Raw genomic sequence first — 16,106 nt, forward strand, 5'->3', positions numbered from 1 at the left:
CGATTCCTCACGAACCAGATGGCCATTTGGGTGGCGATAAAAATGTTTTGCTACTGGTCCGGCATTTCTAACCGGTAACCATCTTTAAAAGCGAGCTTGGCTTTATGCCAAAGGCGCCAATCGGCAAACGCGTCGTGGGGGTATCCGTGGTGGGAAAGAAAACAGACACGTTTGGAGTTTCGGGCCGTTAAAACCGAAATCCGTTTGATTTTCCCAATTGATGCACCGGGAGATGGGAAGCGTGCAATGGGGCGTGTTCTATAATTATTGTGTATCAATGAAAACTCGCACACGATTTTTTTGTTGGTTTCTAATCGAACGTGTTTTTCTTTGTTTTGTCTGGGTTAGTGAGCGGTAAAGTTGTCCAAAATCCGGAGTCTACTCCGATCCGACTCCGATAAATTCGGAATCGACTCCGGAGGTAGGTCGGCGCTGCAATATCCGGAGTCGTTCGGAGTCGTCCGAAATGGCCCGGAGTCGTCCGGAGTCGTCCGGAGTCGGAGTCATCCGGAGTCGCCCGGAGTTGTTCGGAATCACCCTGAGTTGGAGTCGTCTAGAGCCGCCCGGAGTTGTTCGGAATCACCCGGAGTTGGAGTCGTCCGGAGTCGTACTGGAGTCATCCAGAATGGGCAGCAGACGGAGTCATCCGGAGTCATCTGGAGTCGGCCGAGGTCGGTTTGTATAGGAAGTGCACGCGCAAAGTGAAAGACAAAAAAAAAACACAACGAAAGGAAATATTTGATCACAAGCACATTAAACCACACGGCTCCTGTTGACTCCGCACGACTCTGGACGACTCCGAACGACTCCGAACGACTCTCGATAACTCCGACTCCGGACTACTCCGGACTACTCCGGACGACTCCGGACTACTCCGGACGACTCCGGGCAACTCCGGACGACTCCGATCCCGAGCGACTCCGGACGACTCCGGACGACTCCGGGCGACTCCGGACGACTCCGGGCGACTCCGGACGACTCCAAACGACTCCGGGCGACTCTGGACGACTCCAGACGACTCCGGGCGACTTCGGACGACTCCGAACGACTTCGACTCCGGGCGGATCTGTTGGTTCCATTTTGCTGGAGTCAGAATCGGACTAACAATAGTCGGAGTCGGATCGGAGTCGTGGGTGCGCTTCATACAGCACATTACTAGTCTGGGTAGCCAAATTTCCCGTCCTGCGGTATTTCCTCCAAATTTCCCATACGCTCTATGCAATTTTCAAACGTGTTCACTAACCAGGGTTTATATTTGTTGGAACGAAAATTAGTTGATTCACTTGTTTTGTAACATCATCATACGAATTATTCGCTGAATCATTCTTAAGCATTTATGTCCGGTTTTGTTTTGTATTTCTTATTCAAGTGTTGTGTTCAGTTAAAATTTGAATATTGAACATTTCACAGAATTCTCATGCGCACTTTTCCATAGTATGAGTACCACAATCAGAATGTAAACCTCCAATGCTACATTTCGTTGAATTTCTTCAAGGATCTATCCTAAAAACACACCTTCTTTCGTGTTTTTGGAACCTGCTACCACCGGAAGTGTGCTACTGTTTTCGAGTTCGCTCCTTTCGGTAACGGATTTGGCCGTGAGACTCCACCCGCAGCTGTTAGCCGTCAATTCTTACCCTGTGCTTAGCTTGCGTGCTGAACGTTATATAGCGCACCGGGTACCCTTAATCATGAAATGCCGTGGAAAAGAAGAAAAGAAGCGATGTATTATTACACACAGCAGAGATGTAATAATTATTATTCTGGGTTTGGTGGCCGCGAGAGGTACCAGTGAAAGGTGGACACGCTGTTTATATGGCTGTTGGCGGGTTGCTACAATTCACATCCAATCCTTTTTCACCTGCCGGGACGGAGAATTATGAGGCCCAATTTTAACTACAAGCCCTAGAAGGCCCCAACGCTCTTCGTGTTCCAAAATCAGAGCTCATCAATCATCAAGAAAAACCCCACGACGGAAAGGGAAAAATACATAAAATTGTATCTTTTTACGACACAACTCGCGTATGTGTCTGTGTAGGGTGAAGAGTGAAATAATTATGCCACTGAGAAGGAGCGCTTGCAAAAGAGTGTGATTGACCTTGCGCGCGTTTTTTTTATCACTAACGATCGATAAGGTGTGCGGAAAAATGTCGATTACTTTGTTAGCAGCTGTTAATGGAGCATAGATTGTCCGCCTCCTTCCCACCTGCGCACGGTTGCTATTCATGCTCATGCTAACAATAGACTACAATAGGCATTGAGTCTACAAAGAGCTTTCAGCAGTAGGTAACGATCGCGTCGCGATAAGAAAGCCTCCAATGATCCAGAGCTAGAATCATATGCACACATAGCTTAGCAGAATGGTAGGACGAAGGTGTAATGGCCGCACTTTTTAAAGGGAGGAACTAGCAATGGGGCTGCTGCTCCCGTGCGTTCCATCCGCGGGACCATTAAACTGATAATGAGGTGTAAAGCACGTTACGCCCGAGGCGTGTGGCCTACTTTCCAACACCAGAATGGAGAATGCGTTAAGGTTGAGCCCCCATTCCATGTGCAGTGGACGACGACTTCAAATATCAAGCCTCCTCCTTTCGTTCTACTCCTTTTCCTGCTCTTCCACGCCACGCCTTGAAGATTATTTGTGCTAAAGGACACTTGCCAAAGGGTCCTTTCCCGTCTTGCCCGCCAACTCAAGGACATTCACACTGGAGTGTGCCGCATTAGTCGAATGGCGCGCCGGCCGAGCTTTCATTCAGCGCCGATAATGATGTGGATCAGATGGTAGATCGGGGTTACGGGTAAAAGCGAAAGGTAAAAATAGCAAACTGATTGGTCGTGTGTGTTTGTGTGTGTGTTTTCGTATGTTTGCGATGCGTGTATCCTGTCGCAAGTGCGCATTTGCTTGCTTGATATAGCCCCTCAAGCAAGGCACTACTTCCTTTCTGCGTTGCACAATGGGAGCGAACCGGAAGGGGTTCCCATGCGTTGGCAACGGGAAGGAGGAGTCCTAGGAACGTCGATAATGCGGCTTTTTTTTCGTTCACGATAAGGATATGTGAATATTTCTTTCATAGCTATTAAACAGCGTAAAGGTTGGCAGCGACAGATTTTGAACTTTATATTTTATTATGTCTTTGAATACTATTGCTCTTGCGGAAAGGGCTATTTAGAGTAACAACGAAAGCAGGTACGAAACTGTTTTCTAAATTTCAGCTTCTAAAGTTTGCTAAATTGTTCTACTGACAGCCGTTAAAATTATACCACAACTTTCAGTTTACCTTTGCGCCCTGCGTCCTTCAAACTCAAACGCGCGTCCTGTTCAATAAAAATAGTCGAAACCCTTTCTTTTTTCTTTGCGCTTCCGACACTTCCCTTCCCGCCCCTTCAAACGCGTTCAAAACCGTTTTCCCCGTTCTATACCGAAACCTCCTCCCCTCTCTCACACACAAGCTGTCTCTACCCGTCCTCTACTGTCCTCTGACCATGGGAGCAGCGCCAGTGCACAATGATGGGGGTGTAGTTTTGTCCACTTTCGGTGTGGTCAAAAAACTTTTTTAATAAATCCACCGAGAAAGGAGAGAGGGAGAGAGACAGAGGGTCAGATGTTGTACTACAGGCTTTCTACTTCCACTGCTGACGTCACGCAAAGTGGTGTGCCGCCGCCTGGCTTGTTGCATATAAGGTATATATAAGTAACTCGCACGTTTTATGTGTGTCCTGTATGGCTGTGTAAAGGCATACAATATTTAGTCTTCTCTTTTTTTGCTGAAAATACAAACGTGCTTTAGAAAAGCTTCGATGAAGGTGCATTTACTCCTTCCACTTTAGAGGGGGGGTTTTTCATTCAAAGTAAAGTAAACATAGTGTATAGTAGGACCGGGAAGGATGAAACCTTGATACCGCCTTTGGTCGAGCCTTTTTTTCTGCTTTACCTCACTCACAACTACACTGACGCTGATGAGCTTTTTAAATTTTCATCAGGCGCTTTCATGGTCATGAACGATTTGCTTTACACAAGGGGTACCGCATGTGGGATAAACGCTGCCGTCTACCGTTAGTTGTGTGTGAAACAGAACGTTGGTCGTACAGGTTTTGCGGGTTGTGTTGTATTGAAATTGTTGAACAAGATTTTACTCTATTTTTGTAGATATCTTGTACTGCTCATTAGTCTAATGGAACCAATGATAAGAGAGTATGAAAGACTGGCATGTTTTCTAATAAAAACATTTTACTCTGCAGTACATAGTTATACAAAAAATAACCATTAACGTCCAACAACGAAGAACCATACTTCAAATTCTTCAAAGCATCACCGCGAACCGAAATGTTGCATACATAATGGAAGCTCAATTAAAACTTGCATTGCCCCTGCACCCCTCCTCCTCCCGGTGTGTCAAGTGGTGACGCTCACAACACACAAAAGAAGCGTTCTGCAATATTAAGTGGCCATTGGCAATGGCTACGAACGATATACTCCAAAGAAAAGAAAGAAGAGGCTCCATTCTCATCGCGCCCTGGCCGCCAATCTGCAGCTGACGTGCAGCGGCGGGTCTGCTTTGTCTATTGGTTCGCCTGGCGTCTATTGTTACAGAAAAAAGGGTGGAGGGGGGGGGTGGTCCTAGAGGAGTTGCATTCAATTGAACCTGCCCGCCCTCGAAACAATGCGAGAGAATAGGCATTATGCGCGCACAACAGAGACAAAGCCGCCCTATTCGTTCGTTTGCCATCCCAGCCGGTTTTGGTGACGACACACACAGGACACTGCTTCCTGCGGCGGACACACCGTAAAGACGGCAAAGCGAAATCCTTGAAAATGTTGAAACTGTGTGTGTGTGTGTCACTTGTTCCGTTGCACATCTGTCTAAGAACAAAGCCCTGTGTACACCTTCGAGTGGTGCTTTGCTTAGCATCGAAACGGGAAGAATCGTTGATGAGCGCACACTTTAGCGAAACACGGCTGTGGGACAAGCTGGGTGCACACACACACACACACGGGAGGATCGTGTTACACGCGGGGCTTAACCGCAGGCTTTGAACGAAAATCGATTCTCGAACGTCGTCAGGCCACGGAAGTTAGTCCCGTGAGTTTCGTGCTGCCTGCCCCCTTCGGAAAGGCTGCGGTTGTGGTTGCTGCTGCTGCTGCTACGGCAGCTGCTCGATCTTGCTTGGGTCGTGTATCGTTTAAAGCAGCTAACCGTGAGAGTTTCTGTTGATGAAACAAACAAAAAAAGACAGAGAGAAGGTCACAAAAGCTCACCACAATAGAAAAAAACAATTGCATAATATACCTCCATTTATAACGAGTATGAGACACACTCACAATCCCGGAAGAATGTCGTGTCGATCCACAAATGCAATCAAATCGCGTCTCTCGCACTCTCGTACTCGCGCTAAAAATATGTCCCCACCACCTTTGCCACCGGAGCCCGATAGAAACCGCATCTGCATGAACATGATTGAAATCGTAGAAGTAAAGGACACAAAGGCATATGGGGTTGTGCCCCCACCGCTTTACACCGATGCTCTTGTGTGCCTTGCACGTGCTGCTCTGACGTCAAACCGAGCGATGGTGACGGAGCGCCAAGAAGGATAATGTGCTGACGATTAGCAAGCGAAAGAGCTTTCCCTGCTAGCCCCCCCCCCTCTGGGCTGGAGAAGACAGTGGGGTGCATACGTCACAAGCTCTCTGGTCTGGCCTCTGTTGAGCCTAAGCCAAAGCTGCTGAAGTAGGCCGAACATACACATTTCCTGCCAAAGCGGATGCTCCATTAAACGACGCTCCGAGGGAGCATCAATTCAGTCTTTTCAACACAGCGCTCTCTGCGGTGCAGGTGCAACTCCGCTTTATGGTGTAAAAGTCATTAGCAAAGGTCCTTGAAACGGTGTAATTGTGGGCTTCTTTTTTTAGGTGTAGAACAGGATGCATTTTAACCCTCTGCCGTACTATCGAAGCATCATCTCGTCGGTGGTGGTGCGTTGTTGTAGATTGAATCTGGAAATATTGCTGAATCCCCCTGCCACAACATCCACTGAAGAAGGTCAATCGAGTGGAATGGGTAATTGAGTACAGGGTGACAGCACTCAGCACCCAGGAAGTATCTCGGGCTAGGTAACTTTCCATCATTTATCATGTGAGTTTTGCTCCCTGTGAGTAGTACGAAAGCTGTTGGGGTGTAGGTAATTGTAGGCTGCTCTTTCCGCCACAGCCGGAGAACGAGTTCAGAGTGGCAATCAATAAATCTATCAAACGTCGCCAAAGTTCGCAAGTTGAACAGTTCGTTGTGGCTGGACAGCGGTGGGTAAAGTTAATCAGCATAACTCTTCCTGCCCACACAATCGCAGGGAAATCAGGATGGCAAGATGTCACATGTACATCATCAGGCATCAGAGGAGTTAGTATGGCTGTGATCATCTTTGACGTCAATTGTGAGCATATGAAGTTTGCATCCTTTTGATATCTTCTACCACGAATTCCAGGACTACTCGTTAGTGTTCATATAGCGCTTAAGTAAACCACAATCACAATAGTTTAACGACTCTACTGCAACTGTTGAAAACTGATAAAACCCCCAGTTTTTGCAAAACAACAGCATTTCCCCTTTCGCGCACCTTCCAACGAACACATTTTCCTTCTTTGCGCTCTTCTATTCTGGGCATAGCGGCGGCGGGTCTGTTTATCTTCTATACTCCGCTGCATCCGGCATTCCCCGGGTGTGTGTTGGCTGCTGTTTTGATGCAGTAATGGTGTTAGCATAAATAAATCATTTTTCCCCAAGCGCAAATTCCTCCTCCTGCTTCACGCTCGAACCCACCCACTGTCATCCACAGAGCGGCAACAAGGAATGGAGAAAGCTACAATTCAGAAGGCCAGATGTGGAGGCGGCGGCCACCAGCATCTAACATTCCTTTCGTACCACTGTGCCGCGCACAGTTTTTTTGGTGGGATGGGATGGGTGGATTGTGTTTGTGGCCGTACGGACACCTGCTCGTATCATAAACCACCCCTCAAGCACACACACAAACACATACGGCTAATACGGTGGACGATCATTTCCGGCCAGCAAACTCTGAGAGCTGCTGCGCTGTATTACGTACGGGCGGTGGAACATCACATTCTTCCAATATTTCCAATCAATGTTCCGAATGAGATTTTTGGACCACGTGGTGTTTGCTGCCTGCAGCATGTGCTCTATGTACATCTCCTTCTTCCCCGTTGCCATGGGTTTTTGGTGGGCTGTGTGTGGCTTGTGTGTGTGGTAGCATGCTTTGACCTTTTCCCGATTGCCCAAAACCCGCCCAACACTCTCTGTTGCCTGTTGCTCAGCGGGTTGGAAATTTGTTTTTCCCATCTGCAATTGGCCGGTAGCGCTTTTCCACGGCGGCCGATGTGTTGGCGATATTGTTTTACCTGTTGCTGCTGCTGCTGCTGCAATTGGATATTCATGTTAGTAGGTATGTGCACCACCACCACCAAAACCTACACACGATATGCTTTGCCTAAACAATATTTTCCACAAAATTTCGGTATAACATTTATCGATAGTGAAATCAACACATCCATATATTTATTATATTTTTCATTTCATTTGCTACGGTTTTATTTGCCTGTGGTTTACATAATTAAACCACACTATCTGGGATTAAACGTGCCACACCAGCCACATACTATTCTGCCTCATGAACTCATGAACAAATTGATCGTGGGAAATCAAACCTGCCTTTGCCTTCTCTCAGGGGAAATCAAGCTAAAGCGCGAATAGAGTAGTGTCGTCGGAAGCAAGCAAAGCCCTTTAATTTGTCCTCCTTGCGCAACTCCCCTGCACTGTGCACGGGGAACGGTCCCAATCGCCCAATATCGCTGTTGTTTTAAATTTAGAATATTGCGCGCTGGAACAACGTTACTTTCCAAAAATAATCAGCACGATACTTTCTTTTAAGAGAATGTTCAATTTCTTCTTTGGAAAAGGTATGTTGTGCAGTGTTACGGCAAGTAGCTTGGATGGATTACACACAATCGTGTGTGGTAGGTGCTCTCTAACACAGAGAGTGCAATCGGTGGATGCGGAAGGATGGGCGCGCACCCGAAAGTAGGGAGGGGGGGGAAGGAGGAAGGACAATGGCATATACATAAAACTCTCAAAACGGATTGTGTTTCGCTCCGCGGGAACTGACATTTGCACAACGTACGGCGGTCCTGCCTGCTCTCTCATGCACACAAGCACAGATCGATAATGGCGCACACACACACAACGAAGTACTGCCGTGGCTGTGTTTTTTGCTTGTGCATTTCCCGGACTTGTCTTACACTCACACACACACACCGGGCTCACGTTTTCGTGGCACACACTTTTTGCACTGCCCTCGGTTTTACAATTTCCTCTTCAAATGGTGCGAGGTGCACGTGTTCCAGGAGGAACGTGGCTAACGTGGCCAACGCGGCTGGATCACCCCGCTCGCACCCACCACCACCACCCACCCTCCCTTAGCTCTTCGGGGGTTTGTTGTGTTGTTTGACTTTACCCCTACACATTTGCGGGCTCTACCGAGCGCTAAAGTGGAAAAGTTCTTCATTTATGTTCAATGTGCCGTACCCTACTGCCACTGGGCACTGCTTCCCACCTTTTACCTTTTGAAAATGAGACATTTCTTTCTCGTTTTTTTTTTTGTTTTGTTTTGTTGTATTGCCAACCGACCGAAATGGGTGGGTGAGTGGTGCAAACAAAAAGTGTTTCTGGTGGTTTTAAAATATGTAGCATGCACGAAAATGATTTCTTTATGTAATGGGAGGGAGGAAGGGGGCAGGTTTCCTTCACCCCGTTCCCGGGGGAGAGTTTCTAAGGGGGGTATTTTTGGGGGGGAAGCGAGTGTTTCAACTGGGCGCGTTACGTTACTTCGAAGGGCACGGGCGACACGTATACCTTTTCCTTAGGTGTGTGTGTGTGATGTTGTATTATCGTATCACGGAACTCGCGGAAAATTTTAAAAGTGTAAACTGCTTTAGACGGAATAATGCAAGGTGGAAAGGGACAAACTAAATCAACTTTAAAGCAATTTTTGTTTTTTTTCTTTGCTTTCGTCTAAATAATTGCACTTTAAAACAATCGATATACAAACAACAACAAAAAAACACCCACACACTCCAATGAATGTTCACCGTTTGCGCTTCTGCCTGAATGCCTGCACGGCGACTGAAGTAACGACAGCCGCGCTTTACACCAAGAACCGCGCTCACCAAATAGTCACCATTGTTGGTGTCCCCTGAATGGCTTCTGCAAACGGGAAATTTGCACACACACACACACACACACACACACACACACACACACACACACACACACACACACACACACACACACACACACACACACACACACACACACACACACACACACACACACACACACACACACACACACACACACACACACACACACACACACACACACACACACACACACACACATGCCCCAAAGCTCTCGGGGAAACCTTACCGAAGCCTTCAGTGCTCGCTGTTAATCCCTACTACGACCTTATGGCGTGTAACAGCTTCAAATCGAAGCCGTGGTGCGGCACTGTTTCACCAACCTACCATCCCCGTGTCGGGCGCACACACACATACACGTACAGTGTCCTGGCGAGGCGATCGAATTTTAAGGTGTCCCCAGACAGGCACAATTCTACCCCAATTCTTCCACTTTGACACAAGTCCGTCCGTCCCCCCTCCCAAGCCCTTTAGGGGCTCACTGTCCCGCTTTCGCTCTAGCGATACATATCCCACCGTTACACAAAACCACCATTCTCGACCCCCTCTCCGCCGGGCCCCTTTGGGACCACGGGGGTGTAAAACTCCCCAAGCAACCACCACACCGACAGTTGTCTCACAGTCCACGTCCAAATCTATTAGTCCGAGTGGCCCGTGGGCCCTCACACAAAACCCGCACCGGTCGGCCATCGCGCTCGCAGACGGTGGTAAGCATCCGTGCAAAAAGCTTGTGTGTGTCTTCTGTGGTGCTGCGTCCTGCGAGAGCTTCGGGCTGTTTTGGGCAGGAGTCAGTCTGTGTGTGGACTTGTGGAGTGTCAGTTCATTGCTGAGGTTTTTTTTAAGATCGGAAAAGCTTGGAAGAGCATTTTACTAATTTTCGGCATACACAAGTGTGCGCGTGCGACTTAAAGGGTCTTATAGTGTGAGTGTCCTATCCCTATATATGCAGTGGTTTCTGGTGTACGTGGGAATTGCTTTCGTGCTAGCGTTCCTCTACCGGTGGTGGGTCGGTAAACCGGTGCTTCCCCTCTAAAGGTAGAGCTTGGCTTGTTGTTTTAGGATTTGTCTGTATGTGTGTGTGTGTTTTTTTTTTAAATTGTTAATTTATCCCACATTCATCCTCCCAAGCTAGTGATTCCTGGGTAAAGTTGGCCATAATCTGAAGTCGACTTCGATCCTACTCCAAAAATTTCGGAACAAGTTCCCAACAGGGGGAATACTGGGCAAACCTGCATTTTCCGCAGCTGTTGGAAATCGTCTGGAGTCTTCCGGAGTCATCCGTTGTCATTCGGAATCGTCCGGAGTCGGCCAAAGTCCTAAAGTTGTAATGTTTTTGTGGGCAGGTTTTTAATTTCCGACTCCGTATGCTGTTGACCAAACCAAAGAAAGGCAGGTTTAAGAAGTGCAGGCGCAAAGTGAAATAGGAAACAAATACCACGGAATCAAATGCCTCCAGTCGACTCCGGACAACTCCGGACGACTCTGGACGACTCAGGACGACTCAGGACGACTCAGGACGACTCAGGACGACTCTGGATGACTTCGGATGACTCCGGATGACTCCGGACGACTCTGGATGACTCCGGACGACTCAGGACGACTACGGAAGATTCCGGACAACTCCGGACAACTCCGGACAACTCCGCACAACTCAGGACAACTCAGGACAACTCAGGACAACTCAGGACAACTCAGGACAACTCCGGACGACTCCAGACGCCTCCTGTCGTCTCTGAACGACTCCAGACGAAACTATTAGTTCCGATTTTGCCGGACTCGGTATTGGACTAACAATTGCCACAAATTGAATCGGATCGTAGTCGTGAGTGCACACCACTAGTCCCAAACCACGCGCGTATGCATGGCTTAACCAGGCCCGTTCAATGCACTTTCTTCTTTTTGGCGAGCACAAAAATCAACCACATCATGTCTCTATTTACTTTGCAATTCGTTTAGTGTTTCGAACCTCTCTTACCCTCACCCCACCCCACGATTGTACTATCAATTACAGTATTGGTCTTGGCACTGGCAGGAAGAACTATAACACGGTGGCCCCAATTTTGATCCCGGACACAGTGTGCGCGAGAGTGCGGCACGCGCGCGTATCTTGTTGCGCGCCCCTACACATTACAAAGCTACTACAACACAGGGCCGTGTTTTCCGTGCATGTGTGCGTGTGTTCTTGCATGTGTTCAGTACCCTTCCTACCACCGAATAATACTCTATAATCCATCGTGTCTCTGTACCGGCAGGGAGAAAAACGAAACCCATCTTCTTCCATCCCCTCACCCATTTCCAGTTGGAGACCAAAGTTGGAAGGATAAATAACACATAACAAGGTTCAAGCTCCCTCGTTGGTCCTCGCCCCCACCCTATTGATCATATCGCACAGAATAGTGTGTATCGCAAACCGGCGGGAATGTCTCGTCCCCGGGCGTGTCCGGGTGGTGGAAGAGAAGGATGGCCGGTTGTAACATAACCTCACTAAACACACACTCGAAAACAAGATCGATTGGAAAAGTGTTTTCCGTCTGTGTCCGGCCCTCTGCCTCCCAACTTATCCTCCCTCTCATGGGCATGGGTGGAATCTTCCCCCTACCAGATAGCTCCCCTCTCTCTCTTGTTCCCGGCGAGAAAGAGGGCACGTTCTACGAAATCTATTTTCGGACCATATTCTTGTTCACTCACCAGCGCATCTCTTTCTTTCCCAGTGGGATGGGGGGGGGAAAGAAGCCCCCTGACCAGTAGGAGAGAACACAGTGGTAGTGTAGGAGTTTTGTGTGTTCCGGGGGTGTTTTTTTCTCCTCTCTCTCTCTCTCTCTTCCTCTTTTGCCGCGGTTCGAATGCACTAAGTACATTCAAAATGGAAAGACAAGATAAGAAGCGACCTTATCGGCCTACAGAGAGGTATACACGTACCGGCTTTTTTTTTTGCGTCCATGTTGTTTGGTGAAGACACCACGCTTTGAGAAGGGCAGCAGAACAAGCATGTCCTTAGAACACAGCGCGCGCCCGTTCCACATCCCAGCGAGGCTTCTGCTTGCTTGTGCGAAACAGTGGAAATGCTTGTCTTCCTGGACGATGTGAAGCGCTCCCTGTTCTGTATCCATCCGATTCTTCTGTCCATGGATAGCGTGCTCCAGATGACCCCATGGGGTGGGGCAAGCAGGTTCCAACGGCAGGGACGAAGGTTGTAATCGTTTGATCTGTAGGATTTGCGCTCTCCTCCTCCTCCTCTCTTCTGTCTCAGCAGCATTCAATCGACGACGACGGGTGGAATAAGAAGGACGGATGAAATGGGAGGATTCGACCGATTGCTCAATACTTGGCTGCGCTTTGATCCGTCCCCAACCGCACACACTTAAATCGATGATGTGCTTTGGCTCCAACGGTTAGATCTGATTATCTCGCTTCCCAAATGGAGGCCGAAACGGCCGCAAACCACCACCAGCAACACCCCCGGGCACTTGACTTGTTGTTGTGTCTCTAAAGGAGATGCTGCTGCTGCTTGTGGGGCATCTTGATGTACATTTCCCTTTTTCTACACACCGCTCAACGTTACAGGAGAGAACCGCATGTTCCTTTAATCTTGATATCGTCTCCCTCCGGCTCTGTGGTCGGGGGCGTCTTCACTTTCTGCTGTGCAGCAGTTACATTTCGGCAGCCGCGCTATCGCTCCCGCTTCCGTGGAAAACGCGTCCATCCCACAGCAAATCGAACGCCGACGAGCAGACACTCTCGCGAGCGTTCGTGATTCCGATCGCTCGGCGAAAGGTTTAGAGATACGATTCCATTAGCGGCACCTTCGGCATCGACTGCGGGAGCCGTGAATTGACATTTTCCATCACTCGTCCCGCAGGCAGTGGCTTTGGGGGAATGGAAAAGCAGCTAAGGTAATCGAATAAACGCTAACTTCCGCACAGCTTTCACCACCTGCGGCGCCACCCGTTCTATGGTGCCCTTGAACTTTGCATCCTGTACCATTGCCACCGTTGATTGAATTGTGCTACAAGCGGGAGTGGGAAAATCGAGAAAGCTGAATCGCATCCTGTGGAGGGGGGTATCATCCCTGGCCCTCGCGCTACTGCTCCATTCGGCTTTCATGTAGCTTCCGGTCGATGATCAAAGTGTGGCCGTTAAATGGCGACTGATGTGTTAGGGGGCTTGACACACCAAACAAGTGTTAATAGTGGTGCCGTGACCCACCTATTTATAGACGAACGTTTTCCCCCCTCAATCCGTCGCCGCTTGATCCGTGTCGAAGGTTTGGGTTCCTGGGTGCTCCGTGTAACTACACGCCCCAATCTCTTTGATGTTGCTGGGTAATGCTGGGTACTGTACCGGTGACAAAATGTGAATAATTAACGACAGCAGGCAGGCAAAGCACAGCATCTCGAGGGCTTCGGAGCGGTTAAATACACTGTTGCCACTAGCTGCTTTAATCCCCCAAATCTCGGCCAATCCTTTTTGTGGGAAATGGAGCATTTTGGGTGGTGACCTTGTCTTGTTGTCGCCTGTTCTGGACAATCGAGCATCACGGCGGTTCATGATGGTGATGGTGGTGATGATGAGGATGTGCTCAAATGGACGAAAAAATCCCCTTTTGAAATGGATCTAAAACCATTCAACTCGGTCTAATCATGGCGACCAGGTCAGGGCCTATCCGACGGGCTGGCGTCGCTTGGGTTCACCTAATATCCTTCAAGGTGTTGGGGCGGCGGTCCTGTGGTAAAGTAGCCAATTCGTACGACCAAATCCATTTCGGAGACGTCGGAGTCGGTTTCTCCATGTCGGACGAAGACACGCATATGCAGTCATGTTTTTAGGGTTATCTTCGATTTTTGTCAATTCCTCCTCAAAATTTTTTGGAGTAGAGCTTTTGGATCTTGTTTGTATGTAAAAATTCGATGAGACACAGCTGGGCGATGTTGGACCAGCTCGCGAACTACGGGTGTCATCCCGAAATTACTCCGAAATTCGTCTAAAATAATCGCATTGCGTTTTGGCGCTATTGCTGCTTGCCGCTGCAAAACCAATGGATGCGATTTCTGCTTTCTGATATATTTGTTTCCCTGATTTCCCAGACACTATCACACTGTTTGGCCGGTTGCAACGACCTCCCGACTAAGCCAACTCTGCGATGTAGCGACTTTTCCCTTGGTTTTCATTTTCAACATCCCTTGGAGCTTCTTATCGCTCAGAGATGTCGGCCATTCGGAACTAGGCTCTCGTTCGATGCAATGGTTGTTGTCTAATAGTGCCAATATGTTGTACATGCCAGTACAGACTTATACAACGTCCACAAACTGCCGCAAGGGGTGTACGTTCTTAAATCGCGCACGCTTCTAAGCGAAGTTGCTTCACTTCTTTGGCCATCATGGTTAGAGTTCGACCGATAGAGGTGTCAAATTTTGTCCGCTGACTCATGGGATACTATTGTTGAAAGTGCAATTAACGTTTTGTTAGTGCGGGTGAAGATAAACCCAAAAAAAATCGACAATTGTTGTTCATTATTTTTTAATACAAACATCATATAAAATGTTAGCTCAAATAATGTTGAATTTATGTACTGCAACACATATATTTTATTGTAACTCATCTCAACCCATTTCAAGCTGAAAAATAGCTGAATGAATATTGCTACCAACCCAGACTGTTATTTCAGCTTTCTCACATCTCTATTACCAGGATTAATCGTCAATTAGAGACCAATTCCCGTTCGGGATAAATAGTTCTCCCTCACTTTACTTAACTCTTAATCGCATCTCTATCCTCCATTGAACCATTCTTTTTCAATATCCAGCTTGTTTCGAGCCAACTACAACCAAAATAATCTTACCTTAAAAAAGCAACACATTTGACTCTCTTCACACCTCTGCGGTCGTGAGGCAGCGGTCATTACTGCAATCATTACTAGCTTCAGCTTGATAGATCAGCTGCTAATTGAGCAAACAAACAAACCGAACGGAAGCGAGAGCCATATCGAAGTTTTACCGCGGCAGAGTGCACACTCCCTGTGTGTGTACCCCAAAGCACCTGGTGAAGAATTCTATCGCAAACAAAGAGCTACTAGCACCACTTGCACCAGTCGTCACATAAATGGCGATTACCCCGTAAACCAGCTTGGTGGTGTAGTGTAGAGTGCAAGATAAATTAAGACACTACGAACTTGCCGGGGCTGGACTGGCTGGGCTCAAGGTGTGTGCTGCACGTTTCCATTTCGGGATCGTGCATGAAAGGCGCACTAACAACTCCACTACCATGGCACGTGCCCATTTTGGGGCCATCGGTTAGATGCCGGTTGGTGCTCGAACCTTCTACCACCTCCCAGGTGAGTTTGAACCACATCGGCCATGTGACATGGTGGCGGACCCGGTCTCTGTCTCTCGTACACTAATCGAACCGTACGCGACGGGCGCTCACGCGTCCACCCGCTAGTAACACGCTTAATTTAATAAATGTTGTTTGATTTATTTAATTACTACACCCTGGGGAGGGAGGGGGAGGGTAGGCGTGCGTGGGTGGGTAGAGAAGGCGCCACACTGGAGCATGCGACCTGCTGTTGCTGCTGCTGCTGCACGCAGCTAAACCACTTTACCGCCGATTGTTGTCGCGTGTTGTGCACGGACAAACTTGACCTTGTTGTTTTTTTTACATCAATTTTCCACATTTATTGCAACCAGCAATCGGTACGGAAACGGCAGAGAGTGAGAGAGAAAGGAACTGCGTGGTAGCTCCTCAGTCGAGCCGGCTAGAAACGGGATATTGAAGGAAATTAAATTATGCTTTCTTTATGCGTGCGGTCCTCCACTGTTCCTGCCATTTTGCACGCCAACAGAGCTTC

At 48.3% G+C, this 16,106-nt stretch overlaps 1 protein-coding gene across 9 annotated transcripts in view; it reads left to right on the forward strand.

The window, feature by feature from the left end:
• The window catches only part of LOC120897877 (1-phosphatidylinositol 4,5-bisphosphate phosphodiesterase), a 42,130-nt gene that overhangs the window by 8,943 nt on the left and 17,081 nt on the right, over window positions 1-16,106 (forward strand). Inside the window, exon 1 of one of the 9 annotated variants that reach the window (XM_040303021.1) lies at window positions 9,925-10,184. The exons of 7 other annotated variants lie outside the window; for them this stretch is intronic. The gene's annotated coding sequence lies outside the window, so the exon portion shown is untranslated. Of the gene's footprint in view, window positions 1-9,924; window positions 10,185-10,206; window positions 10,298-16,106 lie in introns of those variants that run through there. One more of the 9 variants, XM_040303023.1, reaches the window with a different exon arrangement.

Source organism: Anopheles arabiensis, chromosome 2 (genome assembly GCF_016920715.1).
Source record: "Anopheles arabiensis isolate DONGOLA chromosome 2, AaraD3, whole genome shotgun sequence".
NCBI lineage: Eukaryota > Metazoa > Arthropoda > Insecta > Diptera > Culicidae > Anopheles > Anopheles arabiensis.